The sequence below is a fragment of the Pteropus medius genome, unplaced genomic scaffold (assembly GCF_902729225.1).
Source record: "Pteropus medius unplaced genomic scaffold, Ma_sr-lr_union100, whole genome shotgun sequence".
Lineage (NCBI taxonomy): Eukaryota > Metazoa > Chordata > Mammalia > Chiroptera > Pteropodidae > Pteropus > Pteropus medius.
In genome coordinates this window covers 12,007,923-12,035,886 of record NW_024346062.1, presented here as the reverse complement: position 1 = coordinate 12,035,886, position 27,964 = coordinate 12,007,923, and the positions used below count along the sequence as shown (strand labels likewise).

At 33.0% G+C, this 27,964-nt stretch overlaps 1 long non-coding RNA gene and 2 pseudogenes across 1 annotated transcript; 1 reads left to right on the top strand and 2 right to left on the bottom strand.

Moving 5' to 3' along the window:
* The first annotated feature begins 241 nt into the window (after nt 1-241).
* LOC120612535 (uncharacterized) lies at nt 242-2,969 on the top strand. Its single transcript, XR_005655477.1, has 2 exons — nt 242-1,781; nt 2,860-2,969. It is a non-coding gene; the product is annotated as an uncharacterized LOC120612535 (long non-coding RNA).
* A 14,109-nt stretch (nt 2,970-17,078) lies between these two features.
* Nucleotides 17,079-17,197, bottom strand: LOC120612732 (uncharacterized; annotated as a pseudogene).
* A 9,711-nt stretch (nt 17,198-26,908) lies between these two features.
* On the bottom strand, nt 26,909-27,027 carry LOC120612643 (uncharacterized; annotated as a pseudogene).
* Between the last annotated feature and the right edge of the window lie 937 nt (nt 27,028-27,964).

Sequence of the window (27,964 nt, the reverse complement as noted above, 5' to 3'; positions counted from 1 at the left end):
TATTCACAATAGCCAAGATATGGAAGCAGCCTAAGTGCCCATCAATAGATGATTGGATAAAGAAGTTATGGTATATATATACAATGGGATATTATTCAGCTATTAAAAAAATTAAATCTTAGGATTTGCACAACATAGATGGAGCTAGAGGGTATTATGCTGAGTAAAATAAGCCAGACAGAGAATGAGAAATACCATATGATTTTACTTATATGCAGAATCTAAGGAACAAAGAAACGAACAAACTAAATGAAAACAGACTCACAGATACAGAGAACAAACTGGTGATTGCCAGAGGGGAGGGAGATTGGGGGGTCATAGGGAATATAGTCATTATTACTGTAATGGTTGTATGTAGTGCCAGACGTGTGCCAGAGTAATCGGGGAGATCATTTCATAAGTTATATAAATGTCTAACCATTGTACTGTATACCTGAAACTAATATAAAATAATAACAAAAAGTAAAGTATCTCTTGGCAGCAAAAAAAATGTTCCTTAAAATTATTTAAACTCTTGAATCCTAGTTATACTGTTGTATAATGTTAGAACTGATTCTCTAAGTATTTAATTCAATATATTGGCAAGAATTGCCCCAAGTAAAATAATTATCTTGCTTAAATGAAATAAATGATTTTAATATTTAAGTTCTTATTGATTACTGAATGGCAGGTAATTTACAAATAATCTCATTATAAGTTTTTCCTCAGTTTGCAAGGAAAGTGGCCAGACTTTATGAAAACATTTCTCACTTCACTGTTAGAGCTCCCTGAGTAAATTTCATTTTTAAATGGGTATTGGAGGTAAAGTCCCTTGGTGGGTTGGAAGCTGGGAGAAGAAAAATGTATGTCTTTTTGTTATATATTTTAATCATGAGGATAGTGCCACTTACGTTATTTTTTCTCACTCTTGTTTGGCTATTTTCAGTTTAGATTGTCAGAGTTAACAATTTATTGCATATTTAGTATCTGGTGTAGAATATTTAGTCCGGCTATTACTAAAAATACAAGCTGAAAATACTTTTTTCTCTTTTTTCTCAATTCTTGGACTTTAAAAAAGTGTTCCTGTAAGTAACCCTGTGTTTAACATCCAGAAGTGTTATCCTGGCTTTGAATATATAATAGAACATGAAAGAAAAGTTGAGTGTTTCAAACTGCACTGTAATTATATGCTAAAATACACTGTAGTCTTATCTATCAACTCCGGGTTTATGGTAGTCTCTATGAGGGTCAACTGTTGTAATTAGGCTTAATGAACCATAAAATGCATTTTCCCCCCTTGAGATGAGGGCATTCTGTTCCCTATTTCTCAATCCTTGCACTCTCCAAACTTGAATTTTTGCCTATAGCCAAAAAAAAAGTACTTATGTTCAGTAAGAGTGCTGCCTTCTTTCTGCATCAAGGGGAGAAGTTAATCACAGGAGACATTTGTTAAATTCTATACATATTTTATGAAAGATGATAGAAGTCAGAAATGTCTCAATAATTTTGCCCCCAAATAAATTAAAAAGGAAGAGATAATTACCATAATTTTCTGCCATTTGTACCACCATCCAAAATAACTCCAAAGCCTCACTATAATTACAGTAATGCAGGTCAGTTAGAACAGATCACAAACAGTTAAACTTCTCTCCTTTGGACATTTCCATCACACACGTAATGATTTAACTAAAAGTTGTGTTGATGAATAGCATAGAGAGACTCAATTCTTCTGCATTCTTTGGATGCATGGTGACATGGGCAGAATACTGAATGAATTGAGATATCTGGCTAATGTTATAAATGTGAGTAGCTGTATTTGCCTTTCTTTCTTAGAAAGATCTTCGATATTTTTATAAAATGAAGCATAAATATACACTGAAACTATGTATAAATTTAAATTTTTTATGAATTAAAAACGTGAGCAAAGATGCAACTTATATAGAGAATCACATTTTCTGTTGAGAATTTTAGAATAGCCACAAGAAAATCAACCACCTAGTAGAAAAGCTTCCACCTTTGAAAAATTAGGTTCTTTGAGACCCATGCATCACTGACTAGCTGATTATATATTTACTTTCTCCTTTCTTTTTCTGTTTTATGGATGAGAAGTAGGAGTTGGACAGCAATAAGCAAATTTTGATTTCAGATGTGCAGATTTTTGACACTTTGATACAGAGGAATGATTATTCTAAATAAGTTACTAAGTATGTATTTGAAAGAGGAAATGAAACTCGATTAAAAGTTCCCATCTTAAAAAAATTGACAGTGCATTCAGAGACTCTTAGTTCATTCTGTCAAATTGAGGAAACTTAGGTGAATAGAACACAGAAAGTTAATATAAACTGGTACTAGAAAGTTAATGTAAACTGCCTTGACCTCTGGTCTGGTGCTATTTTTAATATTTTACGTAACATATTTTTAATTGTTCTAATTTACCTGTAAGATAAACACATGGTTCATTTGTTATATTTAGAGTCTAAGTAAAATGACACATTTTTGAAATAGCTTTGCTGGACCTTTGAAAATTAATTATAAAAATAATGTGTTAGGAATTGTACAAGTATATAATGTCACAGGTTTTGCTCTCATCTGTTTTTTTAATATTATATGTATTCATCGAGACTATACATATGAGAGTTGATCCCCTGGGTTGAGCTCTACTAGTATAATAAAGATTTAAATACTGTTTACTTTCAAAAAGTTATTTAAGGATTTAAGTTAGTAAATGTTTCAAAAACTAAAATGAAATATTTATAGTTGGAGATATTAGAAAAAATTAAATTGGACGATATTCCAAACATAGTGGAAAAAAGAGACTAATCAATTTTAACAAATATTAGTATATTGACATATTTGCTTTTTTTTTTTCTTGTTTCAAAGAAATAAAAGGTCACAGAGACTGTTAAATCCCTTCACATCCCATTCTGCCTAATACACTTCTCCAGAGGTAACCACTATCCTGAAGTTGGTGTGTTTTCTTTCTCTCCAGGTATATATATATGTGTGTGTGTGTGTGTGTGTGTGTGTGTGTGTGTGTGTATTTGGTGTGTATTTATGGGTATATATATATATATATATATATATATATATATATATATATATATATATATTATATATATACTTGCTCTGCCAGTATGGACCACTAGCCACATCTGGCTATTAAAATTTAACTTAATTAAAATAAAATAAGATATGTTTACTTCCTGAAGAGCACTAGCTGTATTACAAGTGTTCAGTATCCACATGTGGCTTAGGCTACTGTATTAGAGAGTGCACATAACATTTTCATCATTGCAGAAAGTTCTGATACCATCGTTTGCATGTTTTTGAATTTCATACAAATGCTATCATACTATCGATATTCTGGAGCTTGTCTTTTTCACTCAGTATTATATTTTAAGATTTATCTACAATGACACACTAAATTATGGACATTTAGTTTCGAGTTTTTAAATGTTAAAATAATGCTGTAACAAGCACTTTTATGCTTGTTTGTTTTTTTTTACGCATATGTATGAAAGTTTCTTTAGGATGTATATTTGTTGGTTGTAATTATTTTCTTTTTAAATTCAATTTATTGTGGTGACATTGGTTAATAAAATTATGTAAGTTTCAAGTATATAATTCAATAATACATCATTTATATATTACATGGTATATTCACCACCCAAAGTCAAATTTCCTTCCCTCAACATATGTTTGACCCTGCCTCAATCCTTATCTACTTCCTCCCTCCATCCCCACTTTCTTTCTCTGGAAACCACTAGACTATTGTCTGTGTCTATGAGTTTTTGTTTGTTTGTCTTGTTCATTTGTTGTTTTCAGTTTTATATCCCACATATGAGTAAAATCATATGTTCGTAACTCTTTCTGTCTGACTTATTTTGCTTAGCATGATTATCTCAAGATCCATCCATGTTGTCACAAATGGCAGTATTTCATCTTTTCTTATGGCTGAGTAATATTTCATTGTATATGTGTACAACATCTTTATCCAATTATCCGTCGAAGGGCATTTCGGTTGTCTCCATGGCTTAGCCACTGTGAATATGTTGCAGTGAACATCAGGGTACACATATCTTTACAAATAAATGTTTTCAAATTTTGGAGGTAGATACCCAGAAGAGAGATTGCTGAGTCGTATGGCAATTCTATTCTTAATTTTTTGAGGAACCTCCATATTGTTTAGTGGCTGAAGCAACTTACATTCCCACCAGCAGTATATGAAGGTTCCTTTTTCCCTACAACCTCTCCAACACTTGTCACTTGTCTTGTTGGTAATAGGCATTCTTACGGATGTGAGGTGATATCTCATTGTGGTTTTGATTTGCATTTCCTTAGTAGCTAGTGAAGTTGAGCATCTTTTCATATGACTATTGGCCATTGGTATGTCTTCTTGGGAGAAGTATTCGTTCAGGTCCTCTGCTCATTTTTTAAATGGATTATTTGTGTTTTTGTTGTTGAGTTATATGAGTTCTTTATATATTTTGGATATTAGCTCCTTATTGGAGACATTGTTTGCTAATATCGTCTCTCATTCAGTTGGTTGCATCTTCATCTTGTTGATGATTTCTTTTGCTATGCATAAGTTTTTTAGTTTGATACAGTCCGATTCATTCTATTATTTATTTATTTATTTATTTTCAAATTAGTGTTTTATTTTCTTCATATAAATAAATACTCGTGAGTAGAATTTCTAGGACTTATAGTTATATTTTTAATTTTTTGAGGAACCTCCAGACTGTTTTCTATAGTGGCTGCACCAATTTATAATTTTGCTTTTATTTCTCTTGCCTTTGCAGTCAAATTCATAAAATCCTGTCTAAAACCAAGGTCCATGAGTTTAGTACCTGTTTTCTTCTATGCAATTTATTGTTTCAGGTCTTACATTTAGGTCTTTGATCCATTTTGAATTCATTTTGGTGTCTGGTGACAGATAGAAGTCTAGTTTCATTTTTTTTGCATGTGATTTTCCAATTTTCCAAGCACCATTTATTGAAGAGGCTTTTTTTCCTCCATCATGTATTTTTGGTTCCTTTGTTGAAAATTATTTGTACATCTCTATGTGGGTTTATTTCTGTGCTCTCACTTCTGTTCCATTGATCTGTGTGTCTGTTTTTCTACCAATAGTGTGTTACCTCTGGCTGTGTTCTTTTTTCTCAGGATTGCTTTGGCTAATTGGGGTCTTTTGTGATTCCATACAAATCTGTTATTTTTTTGTTCTGTTTCTTTAAAAAATATCATTAAGGTTTTGATGGGAATTGCATTAGATCTGTATATTGCTTTGGACAATATGGCCATTTTAACTATGTTGATTCTTTCAGTTTATGAGCATGGAATATATTTTTATTTCTTTGTGTCTTCTTCAATTTCTTTTTATAATGTCTTGTAGTGTATAGGTCCTTCACATGTTTTGTTAAGTTTATTCCTAGGTATTGTGTTTTTCAGTTCTTTTTCTGAAATTTCACTATTAGGATATAGGAATGCAATGGATTTTTGTACATTGATTTTGTATCCTGCCACTTTACTCTATTTGTTGATTGTTTCTAATTGTTTTTTTGGTGGAGTCTTTAGGGTTTTCCAAATAAGGAAGTATATCATCTACAAAAAGTGGTTGTTTGACCCTTCATTCCCAGTTTGGGTGTCTTTTATTTTTGGCTCTTGCCTGATTGCTCTAGCTTGGACTTCCAATACTCCATTAAGTAAGAGTGGTGAGAGCGGGCATCCCTGTCTTATTTCTGATCTTGGAGGAAAATGTTTCAATTTTTCACCATTAAATACGATATTAGCTGATGGTTTGTCATATATATGGCCTTATTATGTTGAGGTATTTTCCTTCTATACCCATTTTATTAGGTGTTTTAATTATAAATGGATACTGTATCTTGGTTGTACATTTTCAACATTACATGATGTGACCGAATAATTTTCTAAAGTAGCTATACCAATTTAAGCTTCAACCAACAGTATATAAGGTTTTCTTTTCCTCATATACTTGCTGATACTTATTATTATTAGACAATAGTGTCAAATGTTATTTTTTTAAAATTTTTATTTCCTTAATATTTAGTGAGGATGAGCAACTTTTCATGTTTATTAGCCACCTGGATTTCCTTTACTGTGAATTGTCTATTTACAGTCCTTTAAAAATTTTTTTGATTGAGGAGTTCTTTATAATAATTTATTTTTGGTTATGTAGTATAGATTTTGTGGCTTGTATTTTTACTTTGCTCATGGAGTGTTGATGTGTAGAAGTTTTCAAATTTATTGTGTATAATATCTCAGCCTTTCTCTTTAGTGCTTGTACTTTTTTAGGTCTTGTTTAGGCAAGCTTTTTTTATTTTGATGCCATATGGTTCACTTCCTGCTTTTTCTTCTAAAAGTATTATAATTTTGCTTCTAGATTTAGATTTTCTAAATCCACCTGGATTTATTTTCTGAGACAATTATCTAATTTTTTTTCTCATAAGTATAACTAATTCTCTCAGCATCAAGTTTTGAATAATTTCTCCTTTCCTCAGCAATTTGTGTGACCAATTTTTTCATCTAACAAATTGCCATGTATAGAAGGGTCTGTCTGGGTTTTCTGTTCTGTGCAGTTGATTTGTTTATCTCTGTGCCAGTATTGTGCCATCTAAATTATCAATGTTTTATGATATGATAATGGCTATTAAGGTAAGTCGTCTCACTTTGTTCACCTTCTTCAAAGTTCTATTTTCAGCCTATTCTCTTACATGTGAGTTATAGGGTCGTAGTCATAGATTCTGTTAGCAACCCTCATGGGATTTTTATTGAATTGAACTCTTATTACTTTTGACAAATTGTATATTCTCTTAGATCTTCTATGTAATATTATCTGCAAATAATGGCTATTTTTAAATCTTTATACTTTTAATATTTTCTAAATTGGTTAAGATTTCCTGTACAAGGTTGAATAGAAACGGTAATCAATAATAAACATTCTTATGTTGTTTCTGACTTTAAAGTAAATGCTTTTAAAGTTTTACCATTAAATATTAGGCTAAGGAAATTTTTTGTATTCTTAGCTTTCTACGAGGATTTTAATAAATGATAATGTATGGATGTTAAATTTTTTCCTATATCTTTTTAAAAAATCATTATGATTTTTCTCCTGTAATATGTGGCAAATTGTATTAGTAAGTTTAAACTTCAGTCTATCCTTGAGCTCCTGGATAAACCTTACATGATCATGTTGTAGTTCTATAGATACAGGTATGTATGTATACACAGATGTAGATAATGCAGATATACACAACGTATGATTAAATTTGCTATTGCTAAATATTTGTGTAGAATTTCTCTTGTCTTTGTTAGTAAATGAGACTGGGCTATAGTCTTTTTTATACAGTTTTTGTCATTTTGAGCATTAAGATTATACTATTATAAAATGATCTGAATAGCTTTCTCAATTCTTTTATTCTCGGAAATATCTTATTTAAGATTTGGTAATACTTGTGTATAAACAACCTTGGCCTGGTGCTATCTGTGGATAGATATTTGACTCTTGATTTAATTTGAATAACTTCAAGAATATAAATGCCACACAGACTTATACAACAATTATTTGCAAGTTTATTTAAATTAACAATTTTTTTCAATCAGTGTTTGCCTTCTTTAGTCATAGAAACTGAAACAGAAATTAAAATTAAACATTAAATTTTTTACAGGTTTTCTACCTTTTTTTCTTGTGCAATTTATTTGTCGAAGAAATCAGCATATTAATTTGTGAAGTTTCCCATTATTTTGGGGTTTTTGAAGACCACCCCAGGTTTAGTGATTTACTATGAGGACTCATAGGATTCATCATATAGTTGTACTCATGGCTATGATTTATTTGAGCAAAATGATACAAAGCAATATCAGTAAGGGAACAAGGCAAATTGTGTGAAGTTTGGAGGAAACCCAGCACAAGTCTCTAAGAGTCTTCTAGTGGATTCACACAGGATGTGTTTTAATTCCCTCAGGAACAAGTTGTGACAACATAAGTCGTGAAGGGTTTTAAAGGGAAGCTAATTAGAGACCCAGTGGCCAGGGTTTTTATTGGAGGCTAGTTATATAGGCACCCTTTGCCTGGCATATTCCCAGCTTACAGACTTTCAGACAGAAAGCAAGTGTTCAGCATAAATCACATTGTACAAACAGTTTAGGCACTTTGAGCACTCTTCTTAGTTCCTGGAATGGTGGGAACCCTACTGAAATCCAAGTTCCCAGACACCAGCCAAGGTACAGCCTTGCAAACAGGCTTTTCTAAGGACAGCAGTTTCAGGCCTGCTATGTTAACTCTTCTGCACGCCTACATTCAAGACTTTGCTGATTGCATCCTGGGTGTTGTTAAAATATGCTACCATCTCCTCTGTTTCCTGTAAACCAATAGTTAGATCTAGAGGCTTACACAGGTTTTATATTTTTGGGGGGGCGGGGGTGGGGCAAGAATATTTCATAGATGGTGTTGTATACTTTCTATTGCATCTTATCAGGAGACATATGACATCTGGTTGCTATTTTTTGTGTGTGTGATGTTAAGATTGATCAGTAGTTTCAGATATTGTCTACCTGATTTATGCATTATCAGTAGTTTCAGATATTGTCTATCTGATTTATGCATTATAAAGTTCCCCGTCTGCTATCTACCAAATGATTTTAGCATCCTTTGATGATCATTGCCCAGATTCATCATGTCATTCAGAACTGTAAAATCTAACTGCCTTTTTCATTTATTAGTTGGAATATTTCTATAAATAAGAACTTGCCTCCATCAACTATTCATTTACTCTGAGATACAGTTAATAAAGAAAAGATAGAGAAAAATGCATGATTCTTTCTTTCGGAATTCCTTTTACTTTCAGCATTCAGAGTAATAAGTTGGTTCCCTAGCATATTCCAAAGACAATTACGAGTTTTCATTTTTTATTATTGTTATGAACATATGGATTTTAAACAATTTAATATTAACATTGAACTTGAAACTGAATTCGTCTTCCTAAGATTGTGCCATCTTTTGACATCTCAAGTCAGGTACTGAGCTCTTTTGACACAACCCCATTAGCCTTTGATAATTTCCTTGTTTTCTGGTACAGCAAGATATTTCAGGCTCATCTTGTATGTTTCCTGCCCCAGATCTGGAATCAGCTGTTCTTCCAAGTAATCCTAGTTGCTTTCATTGCAAAAATGATATTTAGAGACCACAATCTGGATGATGGGGTGCGCAATGCTGTGGATTTGTCATTGTTTCTAAGCCTTTTCAGTGGTAATATGAATAGCTAGGAAATATGAACTTTTTAAAAATAAAAAATACTTCATGAGTTTATCTTGATATTTTCAATTTAAATTTGGGATTATAGGGTTTTTACTTAAGTATTTTTGGTTTTGTGTGTTTTTTTCTTATGTTGAAAATGTTGGTTCCTAGTATCATTAATACAGTTATTTGCTCTCTGTATATTAATCAGTATAACAACACCAATGTCATTACTAATAATATGGCTACTGAAATAGTTTAAAATTTCTTTGCAGTTCTTTTGGTCCTTGTTGTATATCCCACTCAGTGTTTACAATTAAATTACTCTGTTTTCAAGTCACTTGAAATAATTCCTATCTGGGTTTGTAAGCCATCAACTTGATGCATAAATTAGTTTATTTTACTTTCAAATTTTTGGAATCACTTTTAAATTCTTGATTCAATTTTGTTTTGTAATTATGTTAGATATTTATATAATTTCAAAGTCAAATCTGGATAACAAGATAAATTTGGAGAAGTCTAACTTCTACTCTTCTCTCTTCTACCCTCTACTCTCCTTCCCACAGGTCAGTAATTTAATTAGCATTTGATTTTTTTATCTCCTTTTTTTAAATGGAACTAAATATGTATATTTATATATTTGTATTTTCTTTCTTAGATTAAATACATGCATACTATTCACAGTGTTCCTCATCCAGACTTTTTCATTTACTATTTCCTTGAGATTATACCATAATAGTATATAAAAATTCCTTATTAGGATCTGTTTTTCATCTGGCATGACATTATCATACCACGCATGTAATGTAAATCTGTACCCCAAACCTATGTTTAAGTTTAGCTCTTTCATGGGAATTTTTTTGCTACGTAGAGCTTTTGGAAGAAAACCAACTTCTTTGCTGTTCCCCTGGGCTGTGAGCAGAGATTTTGTTTTTGTTTTTAATACTCCTTTTTATTGAACAAGCAACCTTTTGATAATCTGAACTTGTTATTCAGGTATTTTAGTTATTTCATTCTAACTTTTCTACTTGTGTGATCTCAAACCATATATTCTGTCCTTACATATGGACATTAACACCTCAGCTACTAGCTGTAAGGCCCTCTTTCTTCTCTGTAGAGTTTCCTAAATTGTCATGCTGTCAACTTATACTCTTGAAAGAGTTCTCTCTTTGTTTCCAGGGCCTGGGTATTTCTAAAATATGTATCACTTTTTTTTTTTTTTGTATTTTCCAGCATTTCTTTGTGTTTGGAGCAGGAACAGTTCACTTTGTTACGTTGCCAGAAGTAGTAGATCAATGACATTTATTTCTGTCACCCATGTTTGTCATCCCTTTTCTGTAATTAACTGCCTGAAAGAACACACATATACATTTACACGTATGAAACAATTTTACAAGATATATTTTATCACTAAAATTACAACATTTCCTACCTTTTCACTTGAAAAGATTATTGATCTACTGTAATTTTTATATTAAGATGCTTCTCTTCCCTTTTCTCCTCTCTGTCTTGGTTATTGTCCTCTTTTTTTATTTTTTCTTAATCAAGAAAAACTTACGTAAGGAGCCCAGGTCAGCTAATCTTAGTGCTTATTTCAAAATAAAGAAAATGATAAGGCTTTTAGACAACAACATTACAGTGGGTATAAAGTCTTTTTAGTGAAAGAAAAAAAAATTGCCTAAGTACAATTTGTGGACACTAGTGGTTCAGTGTATTTTTTAAGTCTTTATCCAATAATATTCATTACTGTTTGATTTTATATATTTTTTTCACTTGTGCTGCCCTCTAACTTGTATCTTCCCTGTTATTTTCTTTTACACTCTTCTTTTTACAGTGAGGTGTTTCATTAAAACTGTTTCTACTATTGGTATGCCACATAAAGAAACTTTTGAATTTCATGTATTTCAAGATCTTTGGCTGTGCATTTTTGCAAATTAAAATATGGAGGTAATATTAATATGCAGTAAATAGCTAGGTAATGTACAAGTCTTAGTTAAATCTTCAGATTCCTTGAAGAGATCTGTAGTTTTCAGAAAAATTCTCCCTTGGGGATGACACACTTACTTGGAACTTTGAGCAGCAATAAGAATTTTGAAAAAGTATGAGAAAAATCGTTTCAACCATTTTTGAGTTTCTTAAGTGATAAAAATAATAGTAGTTTTGTTTCTAATTGCTTTTGTTGACTTTTAACTTATATTATGTATAATGCTTTAACCAGAGAGAAAAACAATGCAAGAAAGAATATTAAATCTTTCTTTAGACTACTTTAAGTGGCTCCAAGGAAAGTTAATTTTTCAAATACCCCTAAAGAAATTATCATTATGTTTTTCTTTTTTGTTATAAGACTTATTTTTGAAGAAACTTTGAAGTATAATACTTCAGTTATTGTTTTAAAAAGTACTTAGAAAATTCAGTGCAAAAATAGCATACATGCTATTTAAACCTGTGCATTGATCAGCTAACTAAAAGTGAAAATTTTCTAATTGATCTTGGTTCAAATTATATGAGATCATGCAATGTAGACATTTACTGACATGTTTAGTGAAAACATGAATGCGATAAAGCTAATGAGAATCTTAATGCTGACCTTTTCTGATATTTCAGGCTATGACATTTGCCATCATTTTCCTCACACATTCATGATGTCATCTCTGTCAAAGTTACAACTTAGATTTATAAGTATGTATTACATTACATGTGCTTGAGTAAAGTATATACAATTAAATATGAGTTTATAGGTGGAGACAATAAAGCACATCAATTGATAAGTAAAAACAGTGTTCAACAAGATAATAATCCAAGGTCCTGTAGTTGTCACTGTTTCACAGTGATGTGGAATTAAGAGAGTAAGTTCAATTTTTCATCTAATTGAATTTGCCAAAGGAGAAATTTCATTCACATGTTTAAAAGAGGAGGATGTCTTTTCTCAGAACCTGTAAACCAACTAGTTGAAAGATTGACATCTGGGTAAAGAGAACTCAACCTTATATTTGGTTTCAGGCAGCCAGAATTTCAATCACAGCTCTGGTGATGAGGGAGTGGGAAGGTTTGCCTTTCACACAGCAACTTAAACAAACACAGAATAATATCTCCATTGCTATCCAAGTCATTTCCTGCTTCATCATTCTTCATGCACATCCCACACACTACATTAATAGAAACTGAACCAGAAAGCTGGGCTTTTGAGTTATTTGGTATCTCTCACAGTCTATGGGAATGACTAGATAAAGTTACTACTAGTCACTGAAGCATGTGGAAGAATGATATCTTTCAAAACAGTACTCTATTAATATATTACAAAAATTTAAGAAAGGGCTACATTTTAGAGGTTTACTCATTTGGGCAGAATATTTCAGGGTCATTGGATTTCTTAGTATGTTAGCTGCATTATTGAAAATTTGTACCATTTAATGGAGATATTTGTTTTTACAGTAAAGAGGAAGCTAACTAAAGCAATCACATAGAAAGTGACCTGTGTACCTGCATGTAGTATGTCTTTGTTTTTTTTGCTGGCAAGGATATGACTGTTTATTTTTATTATGTACCCAGGAATCTCGAATCCTATAAAAAGATCAGAAACAGGAGAAAAATTTTTGTGCTTTGAGATACTAAAGATGAATATTCAATTAACAAGAACAATAAGAGAAAAACATCACAAAAGTCATGATATATAAATTAATAATGCCTGGGAGCAACTACTTTATATGGCAAAGCCAGGAAGACATTAAAAACATCTTGTTTTTGTTTTCAACTCATGAACAAATAAATGTAGAAAACATATTTATTTGTTTCACAGAGCAAACGGTTTCTATAATGCATATATTAAAAGAGGGTGCCTATTTTAGAACTCAAGATAGGGAGACATGGTGAGAGAAGGGAATAGTAGCAGAACTACATTAATAAAAGCAATTCTGACGAAGGGGGTTCCTCCTACAAGGGCCAAGCCATGCCATGTCCCCAGTTCTGATATCTTAAATAGACTTCTTGCAAAATATATTTACCCTGGACTCCGCAATTTATTGCATGGCTTAGCTAATATTAACAACATAGTAGTTTCTTTTCCTCACGGACAAACCCGCTTGATCATAGCAAAACATAAACAGAATGCTTTGCTAATTATTTACATAAAGACAAAGATGAAATGTGAGTTTTGGTGTTTATTTCATATTACTGTCTATGATTGAGGAAAGGAATTCAGTTTCTTTTTGTTTGTTTCACTTTGATTTTATTACCTTTCAGGGGTACCTACTAATGATATTTGAAAAATACATACTTAGTCTTGGAAAAATAATTCTTTCATTTTTTTTCTTCTAATCTTTCAGCATGGGGATACTGAGTTTATTTTTTCTGTTCAGATGATAGGCATGATGTTTATCAATAATACCATTTATACTCTACAACAATTTTTAGAAGTATATACTATATTTAGTTTATAGTATCCCAAAATACATTCTTTTCTGGTTTTAAAGTTGTAAAATAAATTCAGAAAATTTGTTTGAGGAGAACATTTCCAAAATAATTCATAACTAGTTAAGTAAATACCATTTTAAAATTTATTTTCTCTTAAAAATTAGATGTCCAATAATAGCCATATTTGTATATATAAATATACTGTATTATAAAATTTCATATAGTACATGTATAAATATATTAAAGATTAAAAACTTTGCGAATAAATTATTTTTCCAAATAGAATAAAAAGGAGGTATTAGGATTCTTAACTTACCTCCATTACATGTCTTGAGCAGGCCTAGGTTCTCCTGTCTCTTGGCGAAAAGTCTGTAAACATTTACATTTCATTATAGAAACTCTGCACTTTCAAGACTTGCATCTTAGAATTTTGGGAGAGGTTCTCACTCTTTTTGCATTTTGTATATACACACATATATACATATAACACATACATACCCCAATTTGTTTATGCATTTACCACTGATAAGCATTTGAGCTGTTTCTATCTTTTGGCTATTATGAATAATGCTCCTATAAGCATTCATGTACAAGTTTTTATGTGGATATATGTTTTCATTTTTCTTAGGTATATACCTAGGAGCAGAATTTCTGAGTCATATTGTAATTCTATGTTTAACTTTTTGAGGAACAGCCAAATTGCTTGTTTTCCACAGCAGCTGTACCATTTTATATGCCCACTAGTAAAGTAGAAGGGTTCCTATTTCTTTACATCCTCGCCAAAACTTGTTATTTTAAATTTTTTTGATTAAAGCTTTCCTAGTGGGTGTAAAGTATTTTTTCCTTTTACATTTTCTTAATGACCAGTGATGTTGAAATCTTTTCAAGTGCTTGTTTGGTTATTTGCATATATTCTAGAGAAATGTCTATTCAGGTCCTTTGCTCATTGTTATTCAGGTTGTTTGTCTGTTTCTTGAGTTGTAATGTTTCTTTATATAGTTTGAATATTAATCCTTTATCAGATATATGACTTGCAAAAATTTTCTTTCATTCTGTAGGTTGTTTCTTCATATTCTTTTCTTTCTTTTTTTTTTTTCTTTTTTTTATGGTGACATTGGTTAACGAAATCCAGTTTCAAGAGTACAATTCAACAATAAGGCATATACATTGTGTGTTCACCGCCCATAGTTAGATTTCTTTCTGTCACCACATATTCGACCCCTTTTATCCCATCTGCCTTCCCTCTCCCTGCATACCCTCTGGTAGCCACTAGTCTATTGTCGATGTCCATAAGTCTCTATTTGTTTGTTGCTTTTGGGTTTATATCCCACATATAAGTGATATCATGTGATTTTCAACTTTTTCTCTCTGGCTTATTTAGCATGATTATCTCGAGGTCCATCCATGTTGTCGCAATAGCAGTATTTCATCTCTTCTTATGGCTGAGTCATATTCCATTGTATATATGTACCACAACTTCTTTATCCAGTTATCTATTGTAGGACGCGTTGGTTGCTTCCATGTCCTGGCCACTGTGAATAATGCTGTATGAACATCAGTGTACAAATATCTTTTCAGATGTATGTCTTCAAGTCTTTGGAGTAAATACTCAGTAGAGGAATTACTGGATCATATGGTAGATCAATTCTTAGTTTTTTGAGGAACCTCCATACTGTTTTCCATAGTGGCTGAACCAATTTGCAAGTCCCATCAGAAGCGTATAAGGGTTCCTTTTTGCCCGCATCCTCTCCAACAAGTGTTATTGTCCTGTTGATAATAGCTGTTCTAACAGGTGTGAGATGATATCTCATTTGTGGTTTTGATTTGCATTTCCTTAATAGATAATGCTGTTGAGCATCCTTTCATATGTTTGTTGGCCATTTGTATATCTTCTTGGGAGAAATGTCTGTTCAGGTCCTCTGCCCATTTGGATTTTTTGTTGTCATTATTGAGTTGTATGAGTTCTTTGTATATTTTGGATATTAGGCCTTTATCGGAGGCATTGCTTGCAAATATATTTTCCCATTAGGATGGTTGTCTCTTTTACCTTGTTTACCTTCTTTTGCTGTGCAGAAGCTTTTTAGTTTGATATAGTCCCATTCATTTATTTTAGTTTTTACTTCCCTTGCCTTTGAGGTAAAATTCATAAAATCCTCTTTAAATCCTAGGTCCATGAGTTTAGTTCTATGTTTTCTTCTATGCAATTTATTGTTTCTGGTCTTATATTCAGGTCCTTAATCCATTTTGAGTTAATTTTGGTGTGTAGTGATAAACAACAGTCTAGTTTCATTCTTTTGCAGTGGCTTTCCAGTTTTCCCAGCACCATTTATTGAAAAGGCTTTCCTTTCTCCATTGTTTGTTTTTGGCTCTTTTGTCGAAAATTATTTGCCCATATAAACATGGGTTTACTTCTGGACTCTTGATTCTGTCCCACTGGTCTGTGTGTCTGTTTTTCTGCCAATACAATGCTGTTTTGATTGTCACTTTGTAGTATAATTTGAAATTGGGAAGAGTGATGCCTCCAGCCTTGTTTTTTTCTCAGGATGGCTTTGGTGATTTGGGGTCTTTTGTGTTTCTTCACATTCTTGATAATGCACAAAAAATTTTTTAATTTTTATGAAGGCTACTTTGTCTAATTTTACTTTTATTGCTCATACTTTTGGTGTCAAATCTAAGACTTAATTGCCAAATCTGAGATTATGAAGATTACCTCTGTATTTCCTTATGATATTTTTATATTTAGTTTATTGATTTATTTTGAGTTAATTTTGTATAAGAAATAAAGTTTAGGTTCATCTTCATTATTAGTATGTGATTATTCATTTGTTCCTGTACCATTGTTGAAGAGACTATCTTTCTCTCTTGAACAGTCTTGTCCAAAATCAGTTGGCCATAGATGATTGGGTTTATTTCTGCAGTCTCAATTCTATTCTGTTGATCTCTATATCTTTCCTTATGCCAGTATCACACTGTTTTGGTTACTGTAGCTTTGTAGTAACTTGAAATTAGGGAGTATGAGTCTTTTTACTTTTTCAATATTATTTTGGCTATTTGAGGTCCTTTGCAATTCCATATAAATTTGAGGAACTGTATAGTTCACTTTGCAGAGTATTTTCATTTTAGTGATATTAAGTCTTCCAATTCGTGAACTTGGGATGTATCTCTATTTACTTAGGTCTTTTTAAATCTCTTTCAGCCATGTTTTGTAGTTTTCAATGGATCATTCTTTCACCTCCTTGGTTAAATTTATTTCTCAGTATTTTATTCTTTGAATGCTATTGTAAATGGAATTATTTCCTCTTTTTTTTTTGACAATTATTTATCACCTTTATTAACAGGTGTTTGCAGCTTGTTGACTTTTTTGAAAAAATAAAGTTGTAAACTTTTATTACAAATTAATCAGTTTACGATCCCTTAGTTTTTAAATTTTTTACGCCTACAGCATCTGGTCTTCCTAGGTGGTCTCCCATCCAAGTACTAACCAGGCCCAACCTTGCTTAGCTTCTGAGATCAGATGGGATCGGCCTTGTTCAGGGTAGCATGGCTGTAGACAAAAAAAAAAAAAATGAAGTTCTTAAAAGTCTGAACTTGACCAGATATGAAACAATTTAGAATCCTTTAAAGGTGTATTAAGAAAAATCAAGAAGGACTGTTTTTTTTTTTAAAAACAAACAAACAAACATGTTTGTCATTACCAAAAATAGACATCTTTAGGTAAAAATAATAAAAACCCTACATAGGTGATGCAGATAAAATAATAAAAAAATAATAAAAACCCTACATAGGTGATGCAGATAGTTTTAGTTATCTGGTCAACAGGCAAAAAGCAAACAAGATCTTTAGCTCCAATCTTTTGTTTATTTCTTATTGCTGAAATTTCATATTCATTTCTTCTTTTCAGATGACTAAACTGGTTGATGGTAGAGATGGTAAGCTGGCGTTTACTCAGCCTTGCCCTGCTTAGCCTCTGGATCAGACAAATGTAACTGATGGATCAGCTGCTTTTGTCTCTGCCCTCTTGTTGTTTAGGATTCTCTGGATGTCTGTGTCTGGTAATTGAAATTATGGCAGTACCGATGTTGGGGTGGCTGCTGACCCTGGGTCTCATCTCCTTGATTGTTTTTTATCTTCTTCATTGCTGTCCTTTCTATTTTGACGAAGAGGGCCGCTGTGGAATTGTGGTCTATAGCCCCGATACATATTCTATCTCACTGGTCTACCTTGTTCTCCTGCACCCTAGTACTAAGCCGGAGCAGTGGTGGGACAGCTCAGGGATCTCTGGGGTCTACTCTTTGCTCCACTACTGATCGAACTCTGGAATTATTTTCGTTTCCTCTTTAGATTATTTTTTGCTGCTGTAAACACAACTGGACTTTGTGTATTGACCTTGTACCCTGCAACTTTACTGAATTCACTTGTTAGCTCTAAAACTAGAATTATGTCATTGGCGAATACAGCTTTATTTCTTTCTACTTCTAAAAAGCATCATCAATTTGGATTCATTTTATCTTTTTCTTGACTAATTGCTCTGGCTAGAACTTCCTACCATGTTGATTAGCAGAGATCAAAGTGGACATCCTTGTCTTGTTCCTGATGTTAGGGAAAGCTTTTATTCTTTCACTGTTGAATATGATGTTAACCATGCATTTTTCATTAATGCCCTTTATCATGTTAAGGAGGTATCTTTCTACCCTAGTTTTTGAGTGTTTTTATAATAAGCAGGTGTAGAAATCTGTCAAATGCTCCTTCTGCATGTATTGAGATGATCATGTAGTTCTTCCTTCATTCTGTTAATGTGGTATTATTACACTGATTGATTTTCATATGTTGAACCACCATTGCATTCCTGAGTTAAATTTCACTTGGTTATGATATATATTTTTTTAACATGCTGTTGGATTTGGTTTGCTAATATTTTGTTGAGGAATTTTGTGTATCTATTTATAAGATATTAATCTGTAGTTTTCTTGTGATATCCGTCCGGCTTTGATATCAGATTAATGCTAACCTCATAAAATTTGTTGTAGAGTGTTCTCTCTCTGCTTTTTTGGAAGAGTTTGAGAAGGAGCTGTGTAAATTCTTTAAAAGTTTGATAGAAGTTATCATTGAAGCTGTATGGTCCTGATTTTTCTTTGTTGGGAGATTTTTTTATTAACTGATTCAGTCTCTAGTTACAATTCTGTAAAGATTTTTCTTTTCCTTGATTCGGTTTTGCTAATTTTTTGTGTGTTCCTAGGAATTTGTACATTTTATCTAGGCTGTCCAATTTGTTGGTATAAAATTGTTCATAATATTTTCTTATAATCCTTTTCATTTCTGTAAGGTTAGTAGTAATGGTCTCACTTTCAACTCTTATCTTACTTATTTTTATCTTTTTTTCTTTAGGCAGTCTAGTTAAAGGCTTATCATTTTTGTTAATTTTTTCCCAAAGAACCAACTTTTGGTTTCATTGATTTTTCTCTATTGCTTTTCTCTTCTCTATTTTGTTTATTTTTTGCTATAATCTACATTATTTCCTTTCTTCTGTTGGCTTTGGGTTTAGTTTGCTTTTCTTTTTCTAGTTCCCTAAGATGTGAAGTTGGATTGTTGATTTGAGATCTTTCTTTAATATACATGTTTACAGCTATAAATTTCCTCAGAGCTTCTGTTGCATCCTGTAAGTTTTGGTATGTTGCATTTTTATTTGCATTTATCTCAAAGTATTTCCTAATTTCCCTAGTGATTCCTTTATTGATCTATTGGTTATCTAAGAATGTGCTATTTACAATTTAAAAGCCAAGATATGGAAGCAGCCTAAATGCCCATCAACAAGAGATTAGATAAAGAAGTTATGGTTCATATATACAATGGAATATTACTTGACCATTAAAAAAATGAGATCCTACCATTTGCAACGACAAGGATGGACATAGAGGTTATTGTGCTGAGTGAAATAAGTCAGAAAGAGAAAGATAAATAACCATATGATTTCAGTTATATTTAGAATCTAAGTAACGAAAAGAACAAAGTAATCAAAAACAGACTCACAAATATAGAGGACAATCTAGTGACAGCCAGAGGGGAAGCGGGTAGGGGATTGGGAGAAAGGGGTGAAGGGTTAACGAAGTACAAATTAGCAGTTGATAGATAGATCATGGGAATGGGGAACATAGCATAGGGAATGCAGTTAGCATTAATGTAATGGCTAGATGGAGAGCCAGAGGAGAGAAAGCAATTAGGGGGATTGTTTTATAAACTATATAAATGTCTAACCAATGTACTGTATAGTTGAAGCTAAAAAAAAAAAAAAAAAAGAATGTGCTATTTAATTTTTTTATATTTGAGAGTTTTCCAGATTTCCTTTTGTTATTGATTTCTAGCTCCATTTCATTGTGGTCAGAGAAGATACTTTGTATGATTTAGATATTTTTAAATCTGAGAATTGTTTTTTTTGGCCCAACATATGGTATATCCTGGAGAATGTTCCACATGTATTTGAGAAGAATATATATTCTGCTGTGGTTGGGTGACATGTTCTGTATATGTCTGTTAATTCTAGTTGGTTTATAGTGTTCAAGTCTTCTATAGCCTTCGATTTTTTCTCTACGTGTTTTATCCATTATTGAAAGTGGGTTGTTGAAGTTTCCAACTATTATTGTAGACTATTTCTCCCTTTAATTCTGCTACTGTTTGCTTCTTACATTTTGAGGCTCTGTTGTTTGGTGTGTACATGTTTATAATTGTTATATCTTCTTGGTGAATTGATTCTCTTGTCACTATAAGATATCTTTCTTTGTCTTTTGCAACAGTTTTTGATGTAAAATCCATTTTGTCTGATATTAGTGTAACCAGCCTGGCTCTCTTTTGGTTACTATTTGCATGGTATATCTTTGTCCATCCTTTTACTTTCAACCTGTCTGTGTCTTTGGGTCTAAAATGAGTTTGTTATAAGCAGCATACAGTTGTATAATGTTTTTAAAACATTAATTCTGCCTTTTTCTTTCCTCAATTCCACCAATGTCTTTTTCTTTCCTCAATTCCACCAATACTACCTTCTTTTGTGTTTGATTTTTTTCCGGTATACCATATTGAGTCCCTCTTCATTTCTTTTTATGTATATTTTTAGTTATTTTCTTAGTGTTTACATGAGAATTACAATTAACTTCCTAAATTTATGAAAATCTAGTTTGAATTGATACTAACTTATACTCAATAGCATATGTTAACTCTACTCCTGTCTGGCTCCATCCTCCTCTTTATGTTGTTATTGTCACAAATTGCATCAAATTGCATGTTTATGCTTTGTATGCTCATTAACATCAATTTATAATTATCGTGTTATACATTTTTTTTATGGTGACATTGGTTAAAGAAATCTAGTAAGTTTCAGCTGTACACTTTAACAGTAAGGCATATATATATTTATGATGAGTATTCACCTCCCAAAGTCAGATTTCCTTCAGTCACCACATATTTGACCCCTTTTACCCCATCTGTGTATATGTCAATTATGTCCAGTTGGTCTAATGTGTCATTTAAGGATGTTATTTCCTTATTGATTTTCTGTTTGGATGATCTGTCCATATCCGACAGTGGGGTATTTAGGTCCCCTACTACGACAGTGTTTTGGTCTGTTTCTCACTTTAGTTCTGTTAGTAATTGCTTACATATTTTGGGGCTCCCAGATTGGGAGTATAGATATTAATAAGTGTTATGTCTTCTTGGTGCATGATTCCCTTTATCGTTATGAGTGTCCCTTAGTATCTTTCTTTACCTTTTTATTTTGAAGTCTGTTTTGTCCTCTATTAGTATTGTTACTTCTGCTTTTCTCTGAATGCCATTTGCTTGAAATACCATTTTCTGCCCTTTCACTTTGAGTCTATATTTGTCTTTGGAGCTGAGATGTGTCTCCTGGGGCAGCATATGGTTAGGTTTTGTTTTTTGATCCAATCTGCAACTGCATAACTTTTTATTGGTGAGTTCAGTCCATTTACATTTAGGGTGATTATTGAAATATGAGGTCTTCTTATAGCCATTTTATCTTTTGCTTTCTGGTAGCTTGGTGTTTCCATTGCTTCCTTGTCCTTGTGTTTCTGTTTTCTTTATTTTGGTTGGCTTTTGTGGGTTTTGCCTCTGGTTCTTCTTGTTTTATGTTATATACTTCAGTTGTTAATCTTTGGTGTATGGTTACCATTATGAATATGTAAAGGATAGTAATATATATACAGTCGTCCATTTTCTTCTGCACATGCCTTATCTCCATTCCCCTTTGCGAATTTCGATCTTTGAATCCTCTGCTTTTCAGTCATTGTTGTCTCACTTTATCCCTATGTATGCTGAACATTCATTATGATCTTGCTATAGCAAATCTCTTCTTATTGTTTAAGCTTAGAATGCCCTGTTCCTAGTAAGGGTTGCACGCCTCTGCTTCTATTCGCTTGCTAGTCACCTTACTCCTAATTATGTGTTTTTTTGTTTTTTTTTTTGTCATTATATGTGAGCTGACCCCTTTCAGTATTTCCTGTAATAGAGGCCTCATAGTGGAGAATTCCCTCAATTTTTAAATGTCTGGAAAGGTCTTTATTTCTCCTTCATATCTAAAAGGAGAGCTTAGCTGGATACATTATTCTAGGCCGGTATTTCCTTTCGTTAATAGTTTACATATTTGATTCCATTCCTTTCTGGCTTGTAAGGTTTGTGCTGAGAAGTCTGATGATAATCTAATGGGGTTTCTTTTATAGATTACCACCTTCTTTTCCCTGGCTGCCCTGAGAATTCTGTCTTTGTCATCGATTTTCGATAACTTTAATACAATGTGTCGTGGTGAAAGCCTTTTTGAGTTGAGATAATTGGGTGTTCTATTGACTTCTTGAATTCCAAGCTCCAGCTCATTCCTTAGATTTGGGAAATTCTCGTCCACTGTTTGTCTGAAAATGCTTTCTAGTCCCTGCTCCTTTTCCTCGCCTTCGATAATGCCGATTATTCTTATGTTTCCTCTCCTGATGGTATCAGCTAGTTCTTGTATTTCTCTTTCATTATTTTTCATTCTTTAGCTTCTCTCTTCTTCCTTCTGATTTATTTCTAGATTTCTGTCTTTGATATCACTGATCCTTTCCTCCATTTGGTCGACTCTATTTCCCAAGCTTGCTATTTCATTTTTCAGCTCTTGCAGTGTGTTCTTCATCTCCAGAAGTTCTATTCTGTTCTTTTTGAGGGTTTCAGTCTCCTTGCTAAAGAACTCATTCTGCTCATCTAGTTGTTTTTTCACATCCTGAAATTGTTGATATGACTCGTTTGGCTCTCATTGAGTTTTTTCATAAGTACCATGCTGAATTGTCTGTCATTTAAGTTGCATATTTCTACGTCTGTAAGCTTATTTTCTGGAGATTTTTGTCTTTCTTTCTGAGATGCCTTGTCACCTTGGTTGTTCATAGTGTTTAATGGACTATTTCTCCTCTGGGGCATTAATGGAAGTGTATTCTGTTTTGTTTTGTTTTGTTTTTTTTCCAGAAAGAAGATTTATTATATGAAGGTCTCTCTTTAGCCTGCTGCAAAGAAGGCACTTTTCTTTTGGTTTCCAGTAGGTGGCGTCTAAGCCTCTTGGATCTCTGTTTTATATAAAGTCTTAATAATGTCTTTTTTTTCTCTTATAGGAGTTTAATCATGCTCGCTACCCTCAGTCTCAGTTCCTTTCAGTGTTAGCAACAGTTTTGGTGGTGTTTGCTCAGTTCTTTTGCGGCTCCACAGTATTTGGTTTCGGAGGATATGGGGATAGGGGCCTTCTGGGTTGGGGATTGTGGGCTGTGGCTTAGCCCTGGTTTCACAACTGAGGCTGGTAGAAATCAACTCTTGTTATTCTGCCATCCTGCTTCTCTACTTTCTGCCCTGATGACTGGGCCCTGTCTCTGGCCGTGTGGAGCTCACAGCTCTTCCAGGCAGGGCTGTTCAGGGAACTCGCAGCTCCTTCTCCCTTCCCCCTCCTCCTACAGGGAGCTCTGGCTGGGAGAAGCAGCTTCTTTGTTTCTCCCAGTCTACCACCCAACTCCCGGGGTTCTGACCTGTGGTAGCTCTTATGTGCAGATCCCACATTCAGATGTGCTGGTGTGCAGTTTGAGTGCTTTTTTTTTTGAGTTTTAGATGTTCTGCTTATTGTTGTTTCAAGGGGAGAGATCTGGGGATGTCTCTTTCTCCACCATGTTTCTCCAAACTCTTGCTCAGATGGTACACTTTTCACTAATATTTGTGAAGACTTTTAAGATTTTACATTCACCTCGTTTTCCAGTCTTTTTTTTCTTTTGATAAGAATTACCTCCCTGAAGTTTACATTTTAAAGAAAATCTGCATTCATCTTTTAAATGATATAGGAAATAAAAAGAAGAGTAACATATTAAAAATAGAATAATACTAGTTTTTATATTCACTGATGTAGTTACCTTTACCAGTGATCTTTATTTGTTTGTACAGCCTAGCAGATCTACTTATAATGAATTCCCTTAGCTTTTGTTTATCTGAGCATGTTGTAATTTCTCTGTTTTTGAAGGACCGTTTTGCTGAATATAGAATTCTTGGTTGACTTTTTTTTCCTTTCAATATTTTAAATATGTCCTACTGCCATTTGGCTTCCATAGTTCCTGATGAAAAATATGCTGTTAATTTTTTTGAGGATGACTTGTATGTGATGAATTCCTATCTTATGCTGCATACAAGAATCTCTCTGTCTTTGTCTTTCAGCAGTTTGATAATAATATGCTGTGGTGTGGATTTCTTTAAGTTAGTCCTGCTTGGAGTTTGTCGAGATTCTTGGATGTGTATATTCATGTATTTTATCAAATTGGGTAAGTTTTTGAACAATATTTCTTTTTTCTGCCTCTTTTTCACTCTTTTCATCCCGAGACTCCAATAATATGTATGTTGGTATGATTGATGGTTTCCCATAGGTCTCTTAGTCCCTGTTCATTTTTCTTGTTTTCTTTCTGTTCGTCAGACTGGGCACTTAACAGTTGCCCTACTTTCATATTTGATGATTCTTTTCTCTGGTCATATCTGCTGTTGAATACCTTTCGTGGATTTTTAATTTTATTTATTGTACTTTTGAGCTCCATAATTTCTACTTTAATCTTTTTAAATAATTTGTCTATTTGTTGATAATCCTTACTTGTTCATACATAGTTTTTCTGATTTCTTTTAGTTCTTTGTCCATAGTTTTCTTCAGCTCTTTGAGCATATTTAAGATTATAAATTTAAAGTCTTTGTCTACTAAGTTCAACATTTGGGCTTCCTCATAATGGTTTCAGTCAATTTTTTTTCCCTGTAATGAGTCATATTTTCCTTTTTTTTTTGTATGCTTTGCAATTTTCTTGTCAAGATCTGGACATTTTGAAGATTATAATGTAAATCTAGAAATCAGATTCTCCCCTGAACACCAGATTGCTGTTGTTACTTAATGAAGACTGCAGTTATTCATTTGTTTAGTGACTTTTCTAAATTGTTTTTGCAAAGACTATCTTCTCTGTCATGTGTGGTGGCTGAGGTCTACATCTTTTATTTCTGTGGTCAGACAATGCCCTCATACAGATTTCCTTAAAGGCCTAGATCCAATAAGAGAAAAAAAAATTTTTTAAAAAGGATATGTTGACTAAGTTATTTCTATAATGCCAGTGATTCTTCTTCAACCCCTTAGGATTGAACCAATGGTCAGCTTCTATGCTGGCCCCTCAGTGAACTTCCAGGTAGATCAAAATACAGAACCCTGTTGTTTTGGAGAAGTTTCCTATCATCCGCCATGATTCCAGAAAGCTTCATCAGGATCAGACCGTTGTCCCCATGGTTAATTTTAGTGGAGCTTGAGGATTGTGGCTACTATGTGTAATGTTGAAATTCACCAAAATTTACTAGTCTGTTTCTTTCTTTGTCAATTGCCCTGTATGCTACAAGTATTCAACTGGACCTCTTTTTTTGAAATAGTTGATTCTAATACTTCTTACTAGCTCAATAGTTGTTTTGGTAGAGGGACTAAATCTAGAACTTCCTACTCTGCCATCTTCTGTGACATCTCTCCCTTCCATGTTCATTATTAAAAGTTTCCAGTTTGGACAATAAGTTTTATGGTCACCTATTGGTAATTAAATTATAGGAACAAGAAAAAGAGAGGAAAACAAGTTCTTACAGAAAATATAAACCATGAGAATCATCAATAAATGTTTACTGACTGCTGCAAGAATATAAGCTGTCAGGTGAATGCTACAAGCTTTTCCTGTTTTCAGTTCAATATTGTTTCCACTGTTCAGGAAGTTTTTATACTAGTCCAGAATTGGTACAGTGAATGCCTCTGTTGGAAGGGTTGATGGACCACATTGATTTTCATCCTGAGTTTGGATATGGGATATTGTCATTGGATATGTAACATGTCAACTGAGATGTGAAGTGGAATAGCCTTACCTCTTGTTGCTGACATGGGTGCCATATTGCCTGTTTTTCTACTTGCTCCCCACTGTGGGTGGGTCATGAACAGTTGCTTCATGGATGTATGCAATATGCAGGCCTAATGTTGTATAGGCCTGCTATAGACAATGCTCTTTAATTGGGCAGGAAAGTTACTGCATTGGCTTGTCTCCCATTTTGGAAAGCTGAGTACACGCTGTTACTGCAGCATTTCCAGTATATGCCAGTTCGAGGAACAAGATCCTAAGACTGAAAATCAAACTAGGGGCTCCACATGGTTATAAATAGCACTGCATTTTGACTATCGAGTCTGATTATATTTTTAATTGTGTGGAGGTACTTTTTTGATTATAGATTAATATCCATTTACTTTTTCTGGAAATTCACTAGATTTCAGCTGCTTTTAGAATCCCAGTTAAGAAAATTTTCATTAAAGTTTTTGGTAACTACTCAGAAAAGAATAATATGGTACATTTGGGAAAAAATGTTTTCAATGAGAGATCTTAGGTTAATTGGTTGGTGTCTCACACATACTCAGAATGCTACAGGTGATAGCAAATTTAATCTTTTTAAAATGTAAGCGAATAAAAGTGGAAAAGTGGAAGTGACTTGTCTAGTTTTTAAACTTGTATTAAACATGAGTGTTTTCGTAAAATGAAGTAAAATAATTTCCTATTTCCATAAGTAGTCACGTTTTATGGTTGATGTTTTTAAAGTTAAACTTTTTTTAATTTTAATTTTAATTTAATTTAATTTTTTTTTTTAGGTGAGGCAACCCTTAGTTGACCTCACAGATTGCAAGGACCTTCTCAGTTTACAATCCCTTATTTTTTTTAATTTTTACGCCTACAGCACCTGGTCTTCCTAGGTGGTCTCCCATCCAAGTATTAACCAGGTTCGACCCTGCTTAGCTTTCAAGATCAGACGGGATTGGGCTTGTTCAAGGTAGCATGGACATAGACAAAGTTAAACTTTTTAAAAATTTAATTTATTGGGGTGACATTGGTTAATAAAATTATACAGGTTTCAAGTGTACAGTTTAATAATACATCATCTGTATATTGCACTGTGTTCACCACCAAAGTCAAATCTCTTTCTGTCACCATATATTTGACCCCATTTACTCTTACTTACCTCTTCCCTCCCCTCCCCTCTTTCCTTCTGGTAACCACTAAGCTGTTGTCTGTGTCTATGAGCTTTTGTTTGTCTTGTTCATTTGTTGCTTTCAGTTTTATATACCACACATGAGTGAAATCATATGGTTCTCAACTTTTTCTGTCTGACTTATTTCACTTAGCATGATATTTTTAAACTCTGGGAAAAGGGGCATTTGTGATGGTACTTCTATCAAAATATAAGCTATATCATATGAAAGGATTGCTTATAGTATATTGATAGTATAAAAGCTTTCTTTAAAATTTTTTAATTACAATTAAAATGTCTAAATTATAATCATCTACTAAGAAACAGTTTTAATCTTTTCCATAGTTCTCCATGTGATGTTAATGCTGTGTACATTAGTATTGATGCTTGAGTTTAAAACATTAAAATTGCTAACACCATAGCTTTGGTAATACACATTTGAATATTTAATCACGTTGCTAAAAACAGCTTCTCTAATGCTACATTTTCAGTGAGTATGATGGGCCTTCTGTTAGTGCTGGTATTTAAGCAATCTTGCTTTCTATTTTTCTCTTGTATAAACAAAGTGAAGTATTCCCACCTGAGACTTCCCCAAAATTTCACTTGGGAAACAAAACATGATTTGAAAGATGTTTTCTGTTGTATGTTACTCAAATCAGGCTTTGCTTTGAATCAAGCCAAATGATGAAAACATAGTCCAGCCTTCTTTCCAGAAGAATGCAATTACCTCTAAGGCTTATAGTAAAAAGACCACTA